We start from the raw sequence: 21,095 nt of genomic DNA on the forward strand, positions 1-21,095 counted from the left end.
ACCTGCCAGGGCAGTCCTCTATCCCCTTCTTTTCGCTCTGGCTATGGATCCCCTGGCACAAGGACTGAGAGCCCAGTGGTGAGACTGGGGATTCCGCTAGGAGGCGAAGTGCATGCTGTCTTGCTTTACGCTGATGGTCTGCTTCTCTACGTGCAAGATATTTCTGAGTCAATGCCTGCAATTGAACACCTGCTTATCACTTTTGCTGCTGTCTTGGGCCTGGGAATGAATTGGTGCAAATTCTGCCTCTTCCCCTTGTTGGCCAGTGCAGTAGACCCTGACCTCCAGCTGGGAGAGGAACTGGTGCAGTGGAAACCGGACACCATCCGCTACATCGTTATATGGATTTACCATGATACAGAGGTACTGGCGGATGGAAATGTAAGCCCAGTGGTGTTCCCCTCTGTGAGCAAATCGCTTTCTGGATGACTTTGCCATTGTTGGTGGTGGGATGCATTGCTCTGCCTAAGATGGTGACGCTGCTGTCTTTGCATTATTATTTTGTTAATGCCCCAATCTACTTGCAGAAATCCTTTTTCACTTTGCTTGAGCACCTGCTTTGTGACCTTATCTGGCATGGTATTCAACACAGTGTGGCGCTATCCAAACTGTGCCACCCGACCAGCGGGGCTGGGCTGGGCTGGGCTGCTCTAACTTTGAGCACTATTGCCTTGCTGCTCAGTTGCATTTATGGGACCATACGAAGAAAAATTCGTGTATAAGGATAACCCTTACATTGATTGCATATCTAACTATATGCGATATATAGATGATGTGTTTCTTAGCCTGCCTGGAGGACGTGAAGACCTTGACAATTTTGTGGGCTGGCTGAACTCACGAACAAATGATATCAAATTCAGCTGTATGGCATCAAATAAATCCATCACATTTTTGGATGTCAAAGTTGAGCCACATGAAGGAGGCCTATGTACCACCCTATTCCGCAAACGACGGATCAAAATAAAGCCTTACTCTTTTCGAGTAATCATCCACGGAGTCTGAGACAGAATCTACCGTTCGGACAATTCCTAAGGATTCGTAGGAATTGCTCAAGAAAAGAGGATTATTTTGAACATGCAAACCAACTCAAGGAGCGGCTTCTCCTAAGAGGATACCCGAAAAAACTTCTAAAAAACTCTCTTAAAAGAGCCTGGTGGACGCCACGCGAAACATTGTTGGAGAGGAAAGTTAAATCTGACCTAAAAAGATTGGTATTTGTTTCCACTTTTTGCCCAGTGGCAAACCAACACAGAAAACTAATAACATCGAATTGGCATTTACTCAAAGATTTACACGAGGACTTCGCATCACCCCCTTTATTTGCGTACAAAAAGGAGAAAAGTGTGGCAAACCACATTGTTAGAGCAGCTTTGCCAATTGAAAAAGCTCCTACTTTGAGAAGCCTATTCGGTTTCCCCCCAACATCAGGACACCATAAATGTGGCACCTGCATATGTTGTGACGAAACAATTGAAAATACAGTCTTTTCCTTTGATAACATCAATTGGAAACACGAAACCTTTACTAACTGTAAGACAAGGAACGTGGTGTATGCTATAGTCTGCCCCTGTCCCATGTTATACATAGGGAAAACAACTCAGGAAGCGAGACAACGAATAACGCAGCATAAGTCAAGAATTCGCCGAGAAGTGGAAAATGCCCCGCTAGTGAACCATTGGGTGGCTAAAAATCATGATAAAACTAATTTAAAATGGACAGTTTTATCTAAAATCGAGAGGGATCCACGAGGAGAGGATCTGGATGCACGACATAGTCAGCGAGAAGCGCTGTTAATAATGAAATTTAATACAGCGGTTAAGGGGCTGAACGAGATTTCTGAAATATACAAACCAAATTCATAAATACTTCACACATGTCTCTATTGAATTCTAAGCAACATTGCGAAGCAAACATGGTATGGACAAGACTACAATTCCCACAATTCAAACGGGTGGAGCCGCGCCTACAGGAAGTGAGTGCGCTTCCCACTTCAACATTCGGGCGATGGAAGGAGTAGGAGCGACTGAAGGAGCCAGAGCGATTTGACTGTGAGGAGTGTCACTGCGAGCATTAGCGGTAAGACCGCTAGGCACAGTTTAGCTTAGAACCCTCAACCCTAGTGACGAGCCGAACACGAGCGATAACACGCGCTGTTTCTCTTCCCTCAACAGCATCAGATTCAAACGTAGCGCGATCGACATGGCTCTAAATCAGTGTGACTATTGACAAAAGGAAGATGAAACAAGTGTGCATTTAACTTGCGGATTTCACGGGTAAGCCCACTCATAGTGTATGCAATGAGCGTTTGATGATTCAATGTGAGTTGCACTTTCTGTGTTCATAAAACAGTGTACATATGTGTCTCTCTCTCTAGCTCCTCCCTCTTCTCTGCATTGGAATACAAGTTATTGACCTTTCGGTTTGGAGCCTTGACCCAAGAATTGAGGTAGGCTTAGGGGAGTAAGATAGTGGATAGGGGTGGCATAAGTCTTAGTATAGATCAGAATTCTAAAACGATGCTTTCTTTCTTTTTAGTTTATATTGGTCCTGAGGAGAACCCTGGCAATCACGGGGTTTGAAACGCGTCGACCGACCCGGTCCCGGGTCATTTTTGAAAAACACTCAATTCATAATTGTCATTAGAAACAGCACGAGGAGTGTTTCCTTTTCTTTGAACTTTACAAGGAACTATAAATTGTCCAAAAAACAGGAGTCATTTTTTGCTTTTTGTACAGGTTTATTGACACCGGGACTAGTATGTGGGAGTAGTGGGGTTAATGTATGGCCAAGAGTGTTTGAATTTGAGAGCGTGTGTAATTTGTTGTATATATTTATTTTTATTTTGCACTGTTGTATATAAATGTATATAGTTTGTTTGTATTTCCATGCACAAAACAAATATGTGGTAAAAAATTGAAAAATTGTATAATCTTTGAAAAAGAAGCAATTAAAAATGATATGTTGCAATTTATAAAGCAGGTTTCCATGTTATGTTCATGATAACCATTTCTTTGAATAAGAATTTGAAAGTAAGGATCTCAGCACTGGCAATTGTGTCGTTTCTTCAGTTGCATTGGGTGACATGGTGGTTCACTGATTGCGATCTGGACGACTCAGCGACATTCCACTTGTGAACACTGGAGCGCTTATTGCACCTCTTTCATCCCCTAGCCCATTCTCCCATCGTGCTCAGGCGTCTCTTGTCTGTGGTGCTTCTCTGTTTCTACTGTTGCCAACACCTTACCCACACCTTACCTCAGTACTGTATGCCCCCCTACTCCCTCTGCTTGGCACGACAGGGGACGGGAGCATCTCACAATGGCAGAAATTGCCACTGGGCATGAAGGGGGTCTCCATCCTTTGAGAGGCCTCTCCTCAGACCCTCTCATCCCATTTGCTGATCTGAGCGACCTAACCGGTCTCCCCTGGACAGTTCCTCACTTACAATTCAATTAAAAACACCCTACAAGCACGTTGGGCTTCACTGCAACCCGAACCAAGCACTCATCAAGTACTCCAGAGCCTATACTTACTGGGCACAGGCATCACTTGATCACATGGTGCACCAAGGCATTGCACAAATATACCAGCCTAGCTTCCCGATGCCCCATGACCGGTGGAATGAGTTTCTGGGTTGGGCATGCAGCAACGCGGAATGGGCCATGATACTGGCATAACCTGCCACTCGCTCTCAGAACGCACAACTCAAATCAATACAGTTTTACATCCTGAATAGAGCGTATCTCACTCCCTCACGGATTAACCAGTTCTTCCGTTTCACAGGTGCCTCCTGCTACATGCATGAGGATGCAGACCTTGTTCATATGCTTTGGTCCTGCCATCTGCTGGCTGACTTCTGGCTGCCTGCTACAGCCCGCTTCTTTCATGTCACTGGGATCCCCTTGATGTGCACCTGAGGCATGTGTGCCTTTGGTCTGTTTATCCACACAAACATAAATTAGTTCAGTCCCAAGGTTTCTTGACCTTGCACTTCTCTTAGCTTAGCAGTAGATCACACATGCCTGAAAGTAGAGGATGCTGGCATGGGCTTGTTTGGTGAAGGTGGGGATGACGGCAGAGGGTGCCGGTACCCCCCAAGCACAGAACCTGCTTCTCTGACCAGTGTCCTTGACCTACTGTCTCACCTGTTACATTACCTGAATGCCTACCGCCACAGGCCTGAGCTATCTCTCCCCCCACCTCTTTCTTCTACCTCCCCTGATTCAATTCCTTACATGCAATATAGGGGCTCTAACTGTATGATTTATTATCCTATAATGACTGTGAGTGTCCATTTATGTGTAGTGAGGAACCAGACACCTATGTACATTGGTTGGGTGTACGTCTGTTGTACACCCCGATCTATCTTCAATAAATCAATCAATCATTTGTAAAGCGCACTACGTAACCCGCGAGGGTCTCAAGGCGCGGGTGGCGCTACTAATCGAACAGCCAGGTCTTGAGTATCCTCCTGACGGTCAGCAGGTCTTGGGTCTGTCGTAGGCTCAGTGGGAGGGTGTTCCATGTCTTGGAGTGAGGTGGGAGAAGGATCTCCCACTAGTGGTTGTTCTTCGGGAAGGTTGGCTTTGGCAGTGATGGGGTCCTTGGTGAGGAAGAGGATCAGCTGAGTGTCGTCGGTGTAGGAGATTATGTTGAGATCGTGCTTTTGGGCTATGTGTGCTCGAAGGCCCTGTAAATGTTGAACAGCGTCAGACTGAGGGAGGATCCCTGGGGTATGCCGCAGATTATCTCGGAGGCTTTGGAACAGAATGGGGGAGGCAGACACTCTGGGTTCTGCCAGAGAGGAAGGGGTGGTCCAATCCAGAGCCTTGTCTCGGATCCCTGCGGCGTGGAGGCGTGCGCATAGTGTGCGGTGGCAGACGGTGTCGAAGGCGGCAGATAGGTCTAGGAGGATGAGTGCTGCGGTCTCGCTGTTGTCCAGCAGGGTCCTGATGTCGTCGGTGGCGGCGATGAGGGTAGTCTCTGTGCTGTGGTTGCTGTGGAACCCTGACTGGGAAGGGTCAAGGATTTTGTTTTCTTTGAGGTATCGGGTTAGCTGTCTGTTGACGGTTTTCTCGATGACCTTGGCTGGGAAGGGGAGCAGAGAGATGGGCTGGAAGTTCATGAGGTCTCTTGGGTCTGCTGTAGGTTTTTTGAGTAGGGTGTTGATCTCGCCGTGTTTCCAGATCTCTGGGATGGTCGCGGTCTCGAGGGAGAGATTGATGACGTTGCGCAGGTGGGGTGCGATGGAGCTGCTTGCTCTGTTGAAGACGTGGTGCTGGAATGGGTCTGATGGAGAGCCGGAGTGGATTGTGCGCATGGTCTTGATGGTGTCATCGATGCTCACGCTGGCCCAGGCTAGCAGGGGGTTGAAGCTGTCATGGATATCTGCTATCTTGCACTGGAAGAAGGTGGCGAGGGCGTCGCACAGGGCTTGCGAAGGAAGGATGTTGTTGGTGTTGGAGCTGTGGTTGGAGAGTTCCTTCACGATGTTGAAGAGCTCCTTGCTATTGTGTGCGCTGTTGTCGAGGGGGTCAGAAGGAGGTCCTTTTGGCTGCCCTGATGAGGTGGTGTTGGTTGCGGATGGCGTCCTTGTGTGCTGCATGGCTCTCCGGAGTTTGTTCACTGTGCCATTTCTTCTCTAGTTTCCGGCAGGCTTGCTTGGAGGCTAGGAGTTCTGGGGTGAACCAGCTGGCCCTCTTGCTGGTGTGTCTGTGGGGGGGGTTTCTTCAGCATTGCGAGGGTGTTGACGCAGTCCTCGATCCAGCGTCTGAGGCTGTGGGCAGCGTCGCCGGTGTTGGAGGGTTCAGTGGGTGGGCTGAGAGCGAGGTTTGCGTGTAGTTGGTCTTTGGTGATTTTGCTCCAGCAGCGGCGGGGGATCTGTTGGGTGCGATGGTGTGTTGTGGGTTTCTGGAAGGTGAAGTGGATGCAGATGTGGTCAGTCCAGAGGAGTTCGTGGTTTGGCTGACGGAGATGGGCAGGCTTGAGGAGAAGACGGGGTTGAGCGTGTGGCCTGCGAAGTAGGTGGGCGTTGTGACGAGTTGCTTCAGTCCGAGGTTGGCGAGATTATCAATCAGGGTTGTGGAGTTGTTGTCGTTGTTGTTCTGAAGGTAAAAGTTCAGGTCACCAAGGAGGATGTAGTCAGTGGAGGTCAGGGCGTGCGTGCTGATCAAGTTGGCGATGGAGTCCATGAATTGGGGGCGGGGTCCGGGAGGTCGGTAGACGAGGGTGCCTCTGAGGCTGGAGTTAGGGTCTGTGTGGATCTGGAAATGCATGTGTTCAGCTGTGCTGAGTGCGTTGTCGGTGCTAGTCGAGACCCTGATGCTGTTCTTGTGGACGATGGCGATTCCTCCTCTGACTCCGTTGGTGCGGTCTCTGCGGGTGATCATGTAGCTGTCTGGGATGGCTACGGCGATGTGGGGTGCGGAGGAGTCGTTAAACCAGGTCTCTGTCAGGAAGGCGACGTCCGGGGATGTTGTGTCGAGCAGACCCCAGAGCTCGACGGCATGCTTGCATGCGGAGCGGGTGCTCAGTAGTATGCATTGTTGGGGTCTTTCTTGGCTGGTGGTTCATCGGCTCTGAGGCTGGTGCAGTTCCGGCAGGTGAAGGGGCCGTGTGTGCGTTTTGGGGCGGCCTTCAAGCAGGTGTGGTTCCGTCCGGAGTTGAGACCGTGCAGAGTGCTGGCGTCGTAGTGGAGGCGGTCGTCGTGGCGGGTGAGGGGGCCAGGGGTTCTGGCCCTGGGTGCGGTCCAGGCACGGACGGGCACAGACTAGCTTGCCTTAGGCACGCCCGCTGCACGCGGCCGGCACATATGGGGAGGTGGGATTGAGTAGCAGCTGGGAGGCGGGAGGCAGGGGCAGCGAATGGGCAGTGTGCAGTCAGGGAGGCGGGGCCGCAGGGGACGCAGCAGCAAGGGTGGTGAGGGACAACGAAGGTAACAGAAGGAAAAAGGGGCACAGAAACAAGGGAAAAACGAGTGGCAGAGAGGGCAGAAGGGCACAAAAAACAAGTGGAACAGAAGGCAGAAGAGCACAAAAAACAAGGGAAAATGAGGGGCACAGAGGGCAGAAGGGCACAAAAAACGAATGGAACAGAGGGCAGAGGGCACCAAAAAGGAGTGGGACAGAGGCAAAAGGGGCACAAAAACAAGGGAAAAAACGAGTGGCACAGAGGGCAGAAGGGCACAAAAAAACTGAGTGGAACAGAGGGCAGAAGGGCACAAGAAACGAGTGGAACAGAAGGCAGAAGGGCACAAAAAATGAGGGGAAAACGAGTGGCACAGAGGGCATAAGGGCACAAAAAACGAGTGGAATAGAGGGCAGAAGAGGCACAAAAACGAGGCAAAAACGAGTGGCACAGAAGCAAAATACAGAATGCAGAAATACAGGGGCAGCTAAGAACAGAAGGCAGAACAGGCAGAGAGGCACGGGGTCAGCGAGGGGAACAGAAGGGAAAACCGGGCAGGGACACGGGAGCAACGAGGGGTACAGAAGGAAAGAGTGGTCAGAGAGAGCACGGGGACAGCGAGGGGAACAGAGGGACGAAAAAAGGGCACAGACCACGTACAGGCTGCGGGGGAAGACAGACAACAGCAGTCACATAAACAACAACGAAAATACAGGCAATACAATAAAAGCAATAAAGCGGAGGATGAACAAACCTACCTACGGCCTACCACTGGCCACCAGGGATGAGGCGCAGGTGGTAGCCTGCGGGTGGTGGAGGGCCTCGAACTTCCTCAGCAGCGGCAGCTGGTGCAGGGACACACAGGCGGTGCTGTGAGGAGGGGGAGCGACCTACCTGGTAGGGTCAAGGGTCGCTCCCCCTTCATTTTGTAATTGTAAGTACACACTTGTTTGCGGCACTCACTTCCCCCCTTGATGTGAAACATGTACATCCTCTGCACTATTGCATCACTACTGCTATTGTAACTAGCCCATGTCATGTGCCGTTGATTGGATGACAATGTTTGCAAACAAAATTGTAAAAAACATGTTTACAAAACAAATGATTGGGGGGGATGTGAGCTTCAGATTTCCCAACAATCATACTGGGACATCTTATTAAAACACAATATATGAAAAGCAGGAGATGAGGGAAGCATAAGAGGGAGTGGAAAGAGGGGATTGTTAGGGTACTTAAAAAAGAAGGGGGCAGATTTACAAAAAAGTGACTCAGTGTGTGCTGGAAGCCATTTTGCTGCGCCGCACAGAGTCACTTTCAAAGCACAGGGATGCAATATATTTACAACAATATGTCTCATCCCTGTGTTTCCCCCTGCGCTTGTGCACAAACTGCTGCCATGCGATGGAACAGGCACCCTTGCACCATGGCGGTGGGGTTCTGGAAATCACTACCCCTTGCCCCATAGGCTGAGTGGCGCTGGCCAAGATGATTATGGTCCCACGCATGCTATATCACTTTTCAAATATCCCAGTTATACCGCTGCGGCCATTCTTTAAGGAGTTAGACTTCCTACTTGCTGAACTGATCTGGGGTGGCCCTGACTACACTGTACATCTGAAACAACAAGAGGAACGGGGATAGGACGATATTTAATGGGGTCCAGTGTACATGTCCAAGTATAGCACACAGAAGGATACAAAGTTCCCCGGGGAGAGTACAACAGTGTCGAGAAGGAGAAGAAGTGCAGAGTCAGGGAACTAGAGAGGTTCCCTTGTCGGAACTAGAGAGCCTCACACACCCAGAGCGCTAGGTGTGAAACACACCCTGACTGTAGGATGTCCAGCTTCATCATCGGCTCACTGCTCCTCGTCAGACCGGCGCTGCAATGTCTGACGGAGTGCCAGGAGGCACTCTTTTGGCGGAGTTCTTTTGTTCCTTGCCGATGCTGTGAGTGAGTGAGAACAAGAAGTGTAGTCGGTGAAAAGTGAGTGAATGTTAAAACAGGGTAAGCAATCCACAAATAGATTTTATTGGCGTGGCTGATTCCCTGGTTAAAAGGGGTGAGAGGGGAGCTAGAGACTGTAAGTATGCAAAAAACTAACTCAACCCCCTATTGTGGTCAACATGTTTCTCGCCAACCGGCGATTCGTCAGGACCTCAACAAGGCACTACAAAGGAAAACGGTGATACAATGCTCATTCAGAAAGTAAAAAGCAAATGCAAATACAACCTCACTGGGTCGGGTACAAAGCGGGCCAGGGGTCCTGCTCTAATTAGGCGACCTAAGGGTAGGAGGTAAAAATAGAAAATAACAGAGAGCGGGTCAAATCATATCTCAATATTGTAGTCATACATTAGATGATATGGAGTGACTGTTGATAAACCCTATCCACACTGTGAAGGGGGGGGAGGGGAAAAGGGGGGGCGTGCATGGAAAAACATTCATACCGTACACAAGGTGGATGAGAATTTCCTTTTCATAATCGGTATGAATATGGCACGACTACTATCTCTCATTGGAGAAAACAAAGTGTAAGTGAAACACTAGTCTAAAGTGTAAAGCCGAATCTGTCAAATCAACACCCATTCCTGGGACAAAAAGGGGAGGTTCTTACCCTAAGGGAGAGTAACACAGGCCTCGCAGCATGCTCCCGTGAGGCCAGCTCTGTCTGGTAGGAGTACCTGCAGGGTGTGGAAGGGAAGGTGTGATTTATAAGTTGCAAATCACAGGGTAGAGGACTAGTTCCTGGTAAAGCAGGCTAGTTCTTATGGTGAATGGGAAGGACCAGGCTCATGCCTTAACACAGCCACGCTGGGGATGCAGAAGCAGGTTCTCAGCTGTCCTCCAGGGCTAATTTTCCCAGCCCCACACATACAGTCACCGGGTGGGTTGGGATGGGAGCCGGCCGCTCTGCCCGTGTCAGGCTCAGGAGCCCAAAGGAGCCCCCAACGCAGTGCCCAACTCACAAAGTCGGCATCGATTCCTCACTACATGCTCGCAAGGCGCGAGCATGAGCAAGGGCAGTGCCAGGATGCTTCGGAGCACCGCGCAAGGAACTGGCCCTATAGCTAAGCCTAAAGGAAATAGGCGAGGCAGGGGACAGGCGGGCGCTCCCTCCCTCTCATTCCGCCGAACGTATTGTGGGGAAAGGGTGGGGGCCCGGACGGAGCTACGAGCTACCCCTGTCACCGCCTGGTGCTGTGGGGCTGTGAGAGATGGTCGGAGCCTCCGGTCGGCGTGGATGGGGACAAAGCTTACCTGAGTGCAGACACTGGGACGGCGGGGACACCTACCCCTCACGCTCGCGGCACATGGTCAGGGTGCGGAGCAGCTGGTGGTGTGTCCCTGCTGGGTCCATCTTCATATAGGCTGCCCGCTACCTCGCCGGGGCGCCGCGGGGTTGGTGGCGCCTCCCGTGCGTCATGCGCATGCGCCCAGGCAACAAGGAAGCTAGAGAGGCTTCCGGGCGATGGTAGCACAATTGGCGGCCATATTGGAAAGGTCGCTATCTCGGTCGGGAAGTGGATGCATACTCTGCTAGGGGTTAGTGCCGCACAGGGTTGCTGCTATATGATATATATCTTTCAGGTATTAGAAATAAATTAGACGTAACAGGGGGGGCCCATATTCCGGTGGATAAGCACTACTACCAGCCGGCAACCTGGGGAATAAGGTAGGCTCTCTGTTGGTAAATGGGTTGCTAGGCTCGTGTGTGAGGCGACAAGGGTCAGTCAGGCACTTGGATAGCCTTAGAATTTGAATGCCTCGTGTGTGGCACATCGAGCGTAGGTCAGAAACCCTCTGGTGATGAGGATCGCCAATGTAAGGGGATGGCCTGTACCGGGCTGAGGTATCAGTAATGTGTAAAGGGGGTGCCTGTCCTAATGTCTCGGGAGGTGTGGGTGATGTAGGTATGTGTCCCATGATAGGTATAGGCTGCATTGAGAGGGTAAAGGAGATGTAAGACGGTCTCTGGGTCTCCCTGTGCGAGTGGCTAGTCCCAAACTGTCAGTGGTGGGCGAGGTGAACAGAAACCTATTGAGTTCGCGGAAGGGGCTCTGAGAATTGTAGGGTGTCAAGTCTCCTTGCGAAACACAGGTATGGATAAAGCCATGAGGACTCTGAGCTATTGAGTCGGTACAGGTGCCAGCTATGGCGTGTCATCTAGAGACGGTAGCCCAGGGGACTGAATCGTTTAGCCCAACTGTATCAAGCTGGAGGCGGTGCACCCATCTCTGTTCAAGCCTGAACAGTGCCTGCCTGGTCATGGCTGGTTGAGATTCGAGCACTAACCACTGGATGCTGTCAGCAGGATGATTGTGTTGTTGACAGTGTTCATGCAGTCTCGTGTCGGTCCTGGAGCACCGTATGTTGCTTTTGTGCTCCGTTATTCTGAGCTTAACTTGTCTCATAGTCATACCTACATAAAATGTATCGCAGGGACAAATCAGGAGATAAATGCATTTAGTACTAAGACAATTCGTGTGTCTGTTAAGTCTCCACGTAAAGGAATCGTTGAGCCTGATTTCTTTACATTGTCTAGACTGAGGGCACACCGCACAGCCACCCCAAGGGTAGTGACCAACAACGGGGGGGGTGCCACAATGTCTGCTGCCCACTGCTGTGTTGTTTCTTGGGGCGCGTGTGTATCAGGGAGTCTTTAAGGTTAGCCGTCCGTTTAAAGGCGAACCTCGGTTTGGGTAACTCAACGCCCCCTGTGTTAAGGATGCCCCAATGTTTGTTCACAGTTTTTTTAATAAAGTTGGAGTTTCTGGTAAAACTGGTGACGCAGGTGATCAGGTCATCACGCTCCTTTTGGTGTACCTCAAGGAGGGCCTCCCTATGGTTGTTTAGTGCTCTCTTGGTGGAGTCACGGATCAGTTTTGTGGGGTACAAAAAAAGCCTCTCTAGCTTCCTTGTTGCCTGGGCGCATGCGCATGACGCACGGGAGGCGCCACCAACCCCGCGGTGCCCCGGCGAAGTAGCGGGCAGCCTATATGAAGATGGACCCAGCAGGGACACACCACCAGCTGCTCCGCACCCTGACCAGGTGCCGCGAGCGTGAGGGGTAGGTGTCGCCGCCGTCCCAGCGTCTGCGCTCAGGTAAGCTTTGTCCCCATCCACGCCGACCGGAGGCTCCGACATCTCTCACAGCCCCACAGCACCAGGCGGTGACAGGGGTAGCTCGTAGCTCCGTCCGGGCCCCCACCCTTTCCCCACAATACGTTCGGCGGAATGAGAGGGAGGGCGCACCCGCCTGTCCCCTGCCTCGTTTATTTCCTTTAGGCTTAGCTTTAAGGTCAGTTCCTTGCGCGGTGCTCCGCCGAATCCTGGTACTGCCCTTGCTCATGCTCGTGCCTTGCGAGCATGTAGTGAGGAATCGATGCCGGCTTTGTGAGTTGGGCACCGCGTTGGGGGCTCCTTTGGGCTCCTGAGCCTGACACGGGCAGAGCGGCCGGCTCCCATCCCAACCCACCCGGTGACTGTATGTGTGGGGCTGGGAAAATTAGCCCTGGAGGACAGCTGAGAACCTGCTTCTGCATCCCCAGCGTGGCTGTGTTAAGGCACGAGCCCGGTCCTTCCCATTCACCATAAGAACTAGCCTGCTTTACCAGGAACTAGTCCTCTACCCTGTGATTTGCAACTTATAAATCACACCTTCCCTTCCACACCCTGCAGGTACTCCTACCAGACAGCGCTGGCCTCACGGGAGCATGCTGCGAGGCCTGTGTTACTCTCCCTTAGGGTAAGAACCTTCCCTTTTTCTCCCAGGAATGGGTGTTGATTTGACAGATTCGGCTTTACACTTTAGACTAGTGTTTCACTTACACTTTGTTTTCTCCAATGAGAGATAGTAGTCGTGCCCTATTCATACCGATTATGAAAAGGAAATTCTCATCCACCTTGTGTACGGTATGAATGTTTTTCCATGCACGCCCCCCCTTTTCCCCTCCCTCTCCCCCCTTCACAGTGTGGATAGGGTTTATCAACAGTCACTCCATATCATCTAATGTATGACTACAATATTGAGATATGATTTGACCCGCTCTCTGTTATTTTCTATTTTTACCTCCTACCCTTAGGTCGCCTAATTAGAGCAGGACCCCTGGCCCGCTTTGTACCCGACCCAGTGAGGTTGTATTTGCATTTGCTTTTTACTTTCTGAATGAGCATTGTATCACCGTTTTCCTGTGTAGTACGTACCTTGTTGAGGTCCTGACGAATCGCCGGTTGGCGAGAAACATGTTGACCACAATAGGGGGTTGAGTTAGTTTTCTGCATACTTACAGTCTCTAGCTCCCCTCTCACCCCTTTTAACCAGGGAATCAGCCACGCCAATAAAATCTATTTGTGGATTGCTTACCCTGTTTTAACATTCACTCACTTTTCACCAACTACACTTCTTGTTCTCACTCACTCACAGCATCGGCAAGGAACAAAAGAACTCCGCCAAAAGAGTGCCTACTGGCATTCCGTCAGACATTGCAGCGCCGGTCTGACGAGGAGCAGTGAGCCGATGATGAAGCTGGACATCCTACAGTGAGGGTGTGTTTCACACCTAGCGCTCTGGGTGTGTGAGGCTCTCTTGTTCCGACAAGGGAACCTCTCTAGTTCCCTAACTCTGCACTTCTTCTCCTTCTCCACACTGTTGTACTCTCCCCGGGGAACTTTGTATCCTTCTGTGTGCTACACTGTACATCCCCACGAGGGGGGTTGGGAGCGCCTTCCTTTGAGGCATACTTCCTCGCAGATCACCTGCATTGGCTGTCATATTGGACGGCGGAGCGGCACATGGGGGAGACCGTCATCACAGAAGGTCACACGCCTCTGCCAGTTATTCGCCGGATGCTACTTCCGGGCACAAGGCCCATACGTACGCGGCCCTTACAGCTGTCCATAGCCCGCACTTGTATGCTGTGCATCCACCGCATGTCCTGAGATAGGCCCCCGTACTCACCCCTGCTCCCACTAGTGGGCTTCCCCAGGGAAGATGCGTACTACACTGCCAGCGCTCTTCAAGTCTTGACTGACCTGGCAATCAAGGAGATAGAATCCCTATTTGAGAATGGCCAACTTAAAACGTATGCCCAAATGTCTGAACAGTACGATCTCCCCCCTGCACAATTCTTACTACACAGAGAGCTGATAGACAGTAGCCGCAGGTATTGGGACCCGACAGCAGGGGAACCGCCAACACACCGAGTGATTCATACTATTTTACACATGGGAATAGGGCGCCACCTAGTTACGTGGCTTTACAAAGCTATACGGACACTCATTCTCCCCTCCCTGCAACCGCTACGTCAGACGTGGGAAGCGGAAATAGGAAGGGCATTGCATGACAAAGAGTGGGAAATGGCCCTCGAGTATCCTCAAGAAGTATCCAGGAATGCACGCTTCCGCGATATACAATTCAACATCCTCCATAGGGCCTACCTTACACCCCACCGGCTTCATAAGTTCTATCCTGACACGGATTTTACCTGCCCCCGATGTCAATTACCAAACGCGGACTTCAAGCACATGTTCTGGGATTGCCCTGCACTTCATGAATATTGGGACCGGGTCCACCAGACTACCATCACAATCTTTTTCACCTGGGAGGCATGCACCCTTGGGGTACTCCGTAGACGGAAGACTCACAAAACGCAGTATCGCTTTCTATCCCTTGCCATCCTCTTAGCGAAAAGAGGAATAGCCATGTACTGGGAGCCCCGGCAGGCCCCCCTGTGGCGGCCTGGATAGGAGCTTTAAAAAAGTGGAGGAGGGCGGAGGAGGAGGTTTTGCGGCATGAAGAAGCAAAAGGTACCCGCAAACATCCCATCTCCCTCGAGTGGGCACAACTACTACACACCTTTACGCACGAAACCACCCCCGAGACCGAACCGGCAAGCCACCAGCCCCAGGCCTCGCACACATCCCCTATAGGCCCACCGTAGACACTTCAGGGATGCAGGAATATACTTAGGTTCACACCAATACATGAGGCATACCCGCATGTCCCTCTCTCAATTGAAAATACTCGTTCACACCTGCTCTACGCTCGGACCCCCTCCCTGTATGCCAGATCATAGATCATAAGATAACCACATCACATGGAAACTATACTATCACCCACACTGCAGATCACATCCAGCTGAAATCTGAAGGCCCTCTGCCAATCCCATCCACTCCATACCCAAACAGTTATTGGTTCGCAGTTCTGCAATGGAAGTTATGGTTTTAGTGTTAATTTATTGGGGACGCACGCACTCAAGCATGGACACATCACACACTGAATGAGCAGGCACACACAAACAGTGGGGTCCCACAAGTCCATCCACAGCAAGCTCACCCGAAACCGTAACTGTAATGATCATGAATGCGCAGCAAAGGGGATGCCGACCCCCGTATGTCAAACCCCACTGCAAGGAAACTGTAATAGACGAATGTCGATAACATGATGAATTGTTCATCTGCGCCGGATGCATGCCTTAAAGCAATTGTAACAAGATGTATAACGAAAGTGCAAAGATATATGAACCTACTTATGAAAAACCTCAATAAACAAATTTAAACAAAAAAAAACTAACAAACAGGATGTCCATGATGGAGGCCACAATGGCGGAGATCTTCCCACAGACAAAGGCTTCAGAGAAACGCCTCAAGGACCTCGCAGCCCAAGTAGATTTTCTGGAAAACTGCGTCAAAGATGCTGAAGGGCAGTCGAGGCGAAACAATGTGTGCTTGGTGGGTCTTCTGGAAAACGAGAAAGGGAAGGACACAATAGCATATGCAGAGACCTGCCTCCGCAATCTGCTGCCTGAGGGGGCACTTTCTCACCACTTTGTCATTGAAAGTGTGCACAGAGTGCCGGCCAACTCTCCGCCCCCGGGCGCCAAGCCCAGACCACTTCTGATCCGCGTGCTAAATTAGAAAGCTACAAAAAGTGCAAGTCGGAAATAACACAGTAATGTTTTACCCCGACTTTACGGCAACAGTGCAGAGACAAAGATACTTCTTTATGGAAGTGAAATGTCGGCTCCGGCAACAAGATCTCAAATACTCCTTGTTGTTCCCAGCCCGTTTACAAGTGATAGCATAGACAGAACACAATTCTCTGACACTCCCGGAGCAGCGGGTGAGTGGCTTGACACACAGGAATCTGCAGGGGGTGCCTCATCAACAGCGGGAGTAGGGGAGAACCATTCCAGTAACCATTCCAGGAAAGAGAAGAGGCGCACCAAAGTACAATTGTCCCAAAGCATCGGACCCAACCTGGAACAGGTGAAGCAGGATCAGCGTAATGCCCTCCAGGTGGCAGCAAAAATTGGAGGTGCGCAAGGCGAGGTATCATCTGACTCCAGTTTACAGGAGAGAGACAGTAATGGGGAACTATTAGATGGGTCTCTGAACTCACAAGACTCAGAAAACCTTCGGGTGGTTACTCCTCAGACCGCCGAGGTATAATCTAGCATCCAGTGTAGAACTCTGTGAGAGGCTGACGAGACTGTGATGATGTCCACGTAAGTATAAACAGACTTTGTTGAAATAGTCATATATTATTGGTCCTCAATACTGTAAATGTGTCCCTTTACATGTTACGGGCAGCGGGTGCGGGGGTGATGAGGCTCTATATATCGCCCGCCTGCATTATCAGACATATAGCTTCCCCTACAGAGCCGGTCTGTTTGTAATACCTTGTGGCCCTGGTATATGCTTCCTTTATCAAGTATGGAGTTGTTATTATGGACCTGTGTACATTGCAATGTAGAAGTGTGCCACCTGTGTAGAACCCCCCCTTGTCACTGACAGAATGTCATTTGGAATTAATGTTTGGATGATTGCCTGTTGCATTCTCGTCCTTTTGGCATTGAATGTTCTAGCTTGGTTTAGTTTTACCATCTGTCACGCGCTAGGTTGACACACTTTGCTATCTGGATATATAGTTAGTCAGGAGCAGCTCCCACACATTGCTCACACCCCACCTGTGAGAAGTTGGCCTGGTATATGATGCTCACTAGTTCTAGTGATCACCTTGTACCATGCCAAGCAACCCTTATGATGATTGGTTGTAAGTCTTTATAGACCAGCTATCCTAGAGGTAGCGTGGACAAAGCAGTCTTAGGCTAAACTCTGTAAAGGCATGTGAAGCAAGCTGTTTTACCATACACAATCCCCTTGAATACCAAACAAAAGGAGATAAGGCTATCCTTGACCAGGTAAGCCTATATTGCCTAATTGGCCATATAAGGAAGTACCAGCACTCGCATGGTTACCCCCTGTCTCATGGTCCACTAAGCAATCCATCACCCTAGGGGTATCTGAGGGTCTCCAACATAGGGAATCTCTACCTGTGGTGTGTTTTGGCAAAGTTAAAGGCTGATGTTGAGATGGAGTACTGAAGTGAGATTCCTCTGTAGGACTCAGCTTCCTCCAATCACTCTCCACCATGTAGTCCTTTCTTTCTTTGACTGAGTTGCACTGTGCTCTCAGGGTCAACCTCTGGCTACCTAAAGCTGGAGGCTGGGTCCCTTTGTTTGGCTTACTGGAGGGACAGGTCAGGTTTGGGGCCTTGGGGTCCCAGGTTTGGCTGTGCCCAACAGTGTCCATTTGGGGGATGTCCCTAACTAGTTGCAAGGGGGATCCCTCAGGAATTTTTAAAGTTTTCACCTTGCTAGGGCTGCTAGATTTGGTGCCCCTAATCTGATGATGGGGGTGCTTTATTTGACAGGGGGCCCTCTGGGGCTCACTGACTTCCTTGACCTCTGTAGCCCTGGGCTGACTGAGGCTAGGTAGAGAGGGGCAGGTTACCTGCTCCAGACTGGGTCCCACCTGGGAAGGGTCCACTGACATCAGAGGCTCTGTCAGGCTAGGCCTAACCACATCTGGGGCAGTTCCTTCATCAGGGGTAAGATCAGTTCCCTGAGGAGGCTGATCCTTTCCTAAAGTCTGGTGGGAGGGATATTTCTCTTCCTCCTCAATTCTCTCTGTTTGTGTGGAGTGATCCATTGTTTCAGGCTTCACAACACATGAATCAGTTTGAGTTTGGGCTGTGGCCATCACAGCCCCACCAACCTTTTCAGGAGGAGACTCAGTTTGGGTATGGGATGTTACCATCACAGCCCTGCTATTCTGTTTAGGAAGGGAGTTAGCTAAAGATGGGGCTGGGTCTTGCACAGCCCTACCAACCTTTTCAGGAAGGACATCTTGGATTGTAGCCATCACAGCCCCACTAACCTTTCCATGGAGATTTACCATTCTAGAATGGATTTCTTGTTCAACCTCAGCCCAGGCTGAGATTTCCAAATCATTCCCCAGTAGACAATCTACAGGCAAGTTTGGGGACACTGCCACTCTCTTTGGGCCAGTGACTCCTCCCCAGCTGAGATTTACCACTGCTATGGGATGATTTTTCTGAACTCCATCAATGTTTGTCACCTGGAATGTGGCACCAGATAAAAGTTGCCTAGAGGGGACTAGATTCTCAGTCACCATGGGGATACTAGCCCCTGTGTCTCTGTAGGCCTCAACTTTCAAACCATTGATGAGGGGTTCCTGTCTATACTTGCTCAAAGTGTTAGGGCAATCAGTGAAATTGGCAAACCCCATGCCAGTTTCATAGACAAGATCAGTTGGGGACCTGGTTAGGCCAGAGTCCACCTGTGTTCCAAACGTAAACCCACCCAAATTCTTGGGGGTGCTCCCACCACCTGGGGGACCACTGCTAACAGTGACAGGAGGTGTTGGAGCTTTACCTAGAGGTATGTTTTCCTTATTACTATTCTTTGGACACCAGCTGTCTGTTTTCCAATGGCCAACCTGTTTACAGGCATGGCAATAAGGCTTTTTCTGTGTAGAGGAAGTGTCTTGGGACCCACTCCCATCCTTGGAGTTTTGGGGCCCTGGGGAAGTCTTCTCTTTGGTTTTATCCTCACCTTTCTCTTGAGGCTTGGTAGTCTCTTTCTTTTGGTCACCACCCTGGTTCTTAGGCCTGATCCTGGTTCTGACCCATTTGTCTGCCCTCCTACCCAATTCTTGTGGAGAGGTCAGATCAGAGTCCACCAGGTGCTGATGTAGAAGCTGGTTTTGACAATTATTTAAGATTTGCTCTCTCATCATCAAATTATACAATCCTGTATAGTCTGTAACCTTTTTTCTTTTCTTTTTTTTTTTTGGTTGTAAGACCTTTATTGCAGAAAAATGCAAATGGACACAGCGTTGTACCTACAACCTCGGAGGCCGGCCGCAATATACTCATACATCAAACAGCATGTTATAGGGTAATACAGTGAAATGGCCTACAATCAGGGGTGTAGAAGCGTGGTAGGGATTGCAGTATTAGGACGCAGACATTATAGTGTATTAGGCGTCTCACAGTTTTTGAATATTTTAAGAAAACTTTCAGTTACCGATACCCTGTAACAACATCAGAAAAAAAAGGGAGGCAAAAAAACCTAAAGAAATATATAAAGAACTTAACAAGGATTACATCCACAGTACCACAGCATTCTCCCTCCTATCATCTGTTCTATTATAATTGTAACCTGAGTGCATTTCGATCTACAGATCATCCGTACTTTGTGAATTTTGTTCCAATGAGTGTGTGGCAAGGTAGTTGCGTAGGTATGACCAGTAATCTTTTGGGCGGGACCTGAGTGGAAGTTCTTCTTCATACGTCGTCAGCGTATCCTGACAGTAGATCAGGTCCTCCAGAAAACGCCTCAACGTTGGGCATCGTCTGCTGTTCCAGTGCAACGACACTCTACGCTTGGCCATCAGGAGAGCAACTACACAGAACTTTTGCTTGCTTGCTCTGACATGTGGCACCAGGCCCAGCAAACATACCTTTAATGTGCAGTCAATGTGTGTCTCTAGCATATCACTTAGTGCATCAGTTACCTGCACCCAATAGTCTGCAATTTTCAAGCACTGCCACGCCAGGTGTATGAAATCTGCATCTTCCTGCCTGCACCTCTTACATCATATAGTCTGTAACCTTACTTCCCAGCAACCAGCCCTCCAGAGCCTTAGTGGCACATTCAACAAATTCAGACCAGTCCTGAGTCTGTGTCTTCTGGGTCTCTCTGAACATCAACCTGTACTGTTCAGTGGTTAAGCCTAACCCATCAACCAGAGCACTCTTCAGGACCAGGTAATTTCTAGAATCCTCATCACTAACTGTGAGGAGTCTGTCTCGGCCTCTACCTTCAAAGGAGAGCCACAAGATTGCTGCCCACTGCTCCTGAGGTGTCTGCTGTACTCTGCAGGCTCTCTCAAGTGCAGTCATCCATTTGTGGATGTCATCCCCAGCTTTGTAGGGGGGCACAATCTTACTCAGGTGTCTACTGTCATATGACCTGTCTTTATCCTTAGGGATAGTGCTGCCACCAGTGGATCCTAATCCACTCTCTCTAGGCTGTCTTGCTCTAGCAAGTTTCTCTTGGGCCAGGGCAACTTCTAATTCTTGCTTCTGGATCCTAAGCTCAGCCTCTCTCATTTTGGCCTCATGTTCCCTCCTCTGAGGGGATGTCATTCTCCTTCTGGAGTGACCATGAGAACCTCTAGAAGCTTGGGAGGTGTTGGATTCACCTGAGTGATTCCTCCTCCCCCTTTGCTCCTGGTTAAGTCCACTTGGGGGTCTGAATGGGTATAACCCTGACTCAGTTCCAAATAGGCTTAAGTTAGCCTGGCTAAGCTTTCTGGCTGGCACCTGACTATTTCTGCCATCATCAGACTCACTGCTCTCCCCTTCTGTCTCCACTTCTTCTTCCTCATCCTCAGGCTGAGTATCTCCAGTGTTCTGGACTTCCTCATCTATCTGGATAATGGGGACAGGGGTATCAGTATTATCATCTTCAGTGGGAGAGCCTCCTTCACCATTCCCTGTGGTGTCTGGTTTAGAGGTCTTTAGAGCCTCAGACTGGTCTAAAAGCTCTCTGAGGTGGTCTGTGGTAGGGGTTGGACTCGTCTTGATACCTCTTAAGGTACACAGCTGCCTCAGTTCTTTAAAGTTGAATATAGCAAATTTGGATGGTGCCTTTGGAGGGTCACTCTCAACAGGGATAGGTCCAGTGGCGCCTCTGCTCCAGACATTGCTCTAGTGTGGGTGGATGTGTTGCAATCTACCTACACTGGTGTTTACCTACTAAACCTATCTAGTAGTTGTAGTCAGGGTGTGCTACTCCCTATCCTCTACAACAACTAA

Source organism: Lissotriton vulgaris, chromosome 1_1 (assembly GCF_964263255.1).
Source record: "Lissotriton vulgaris chromosome 1_1, aLisVul1.2, whole genome shotgun sequence".
Taxonomy (NCBI): domain Eukaryota; kingdom Metazoa; phylum Chordata; class Amphibia; order Caudata; family Salamandridae; genus Lissotriton; species Lissotriton vulgaris.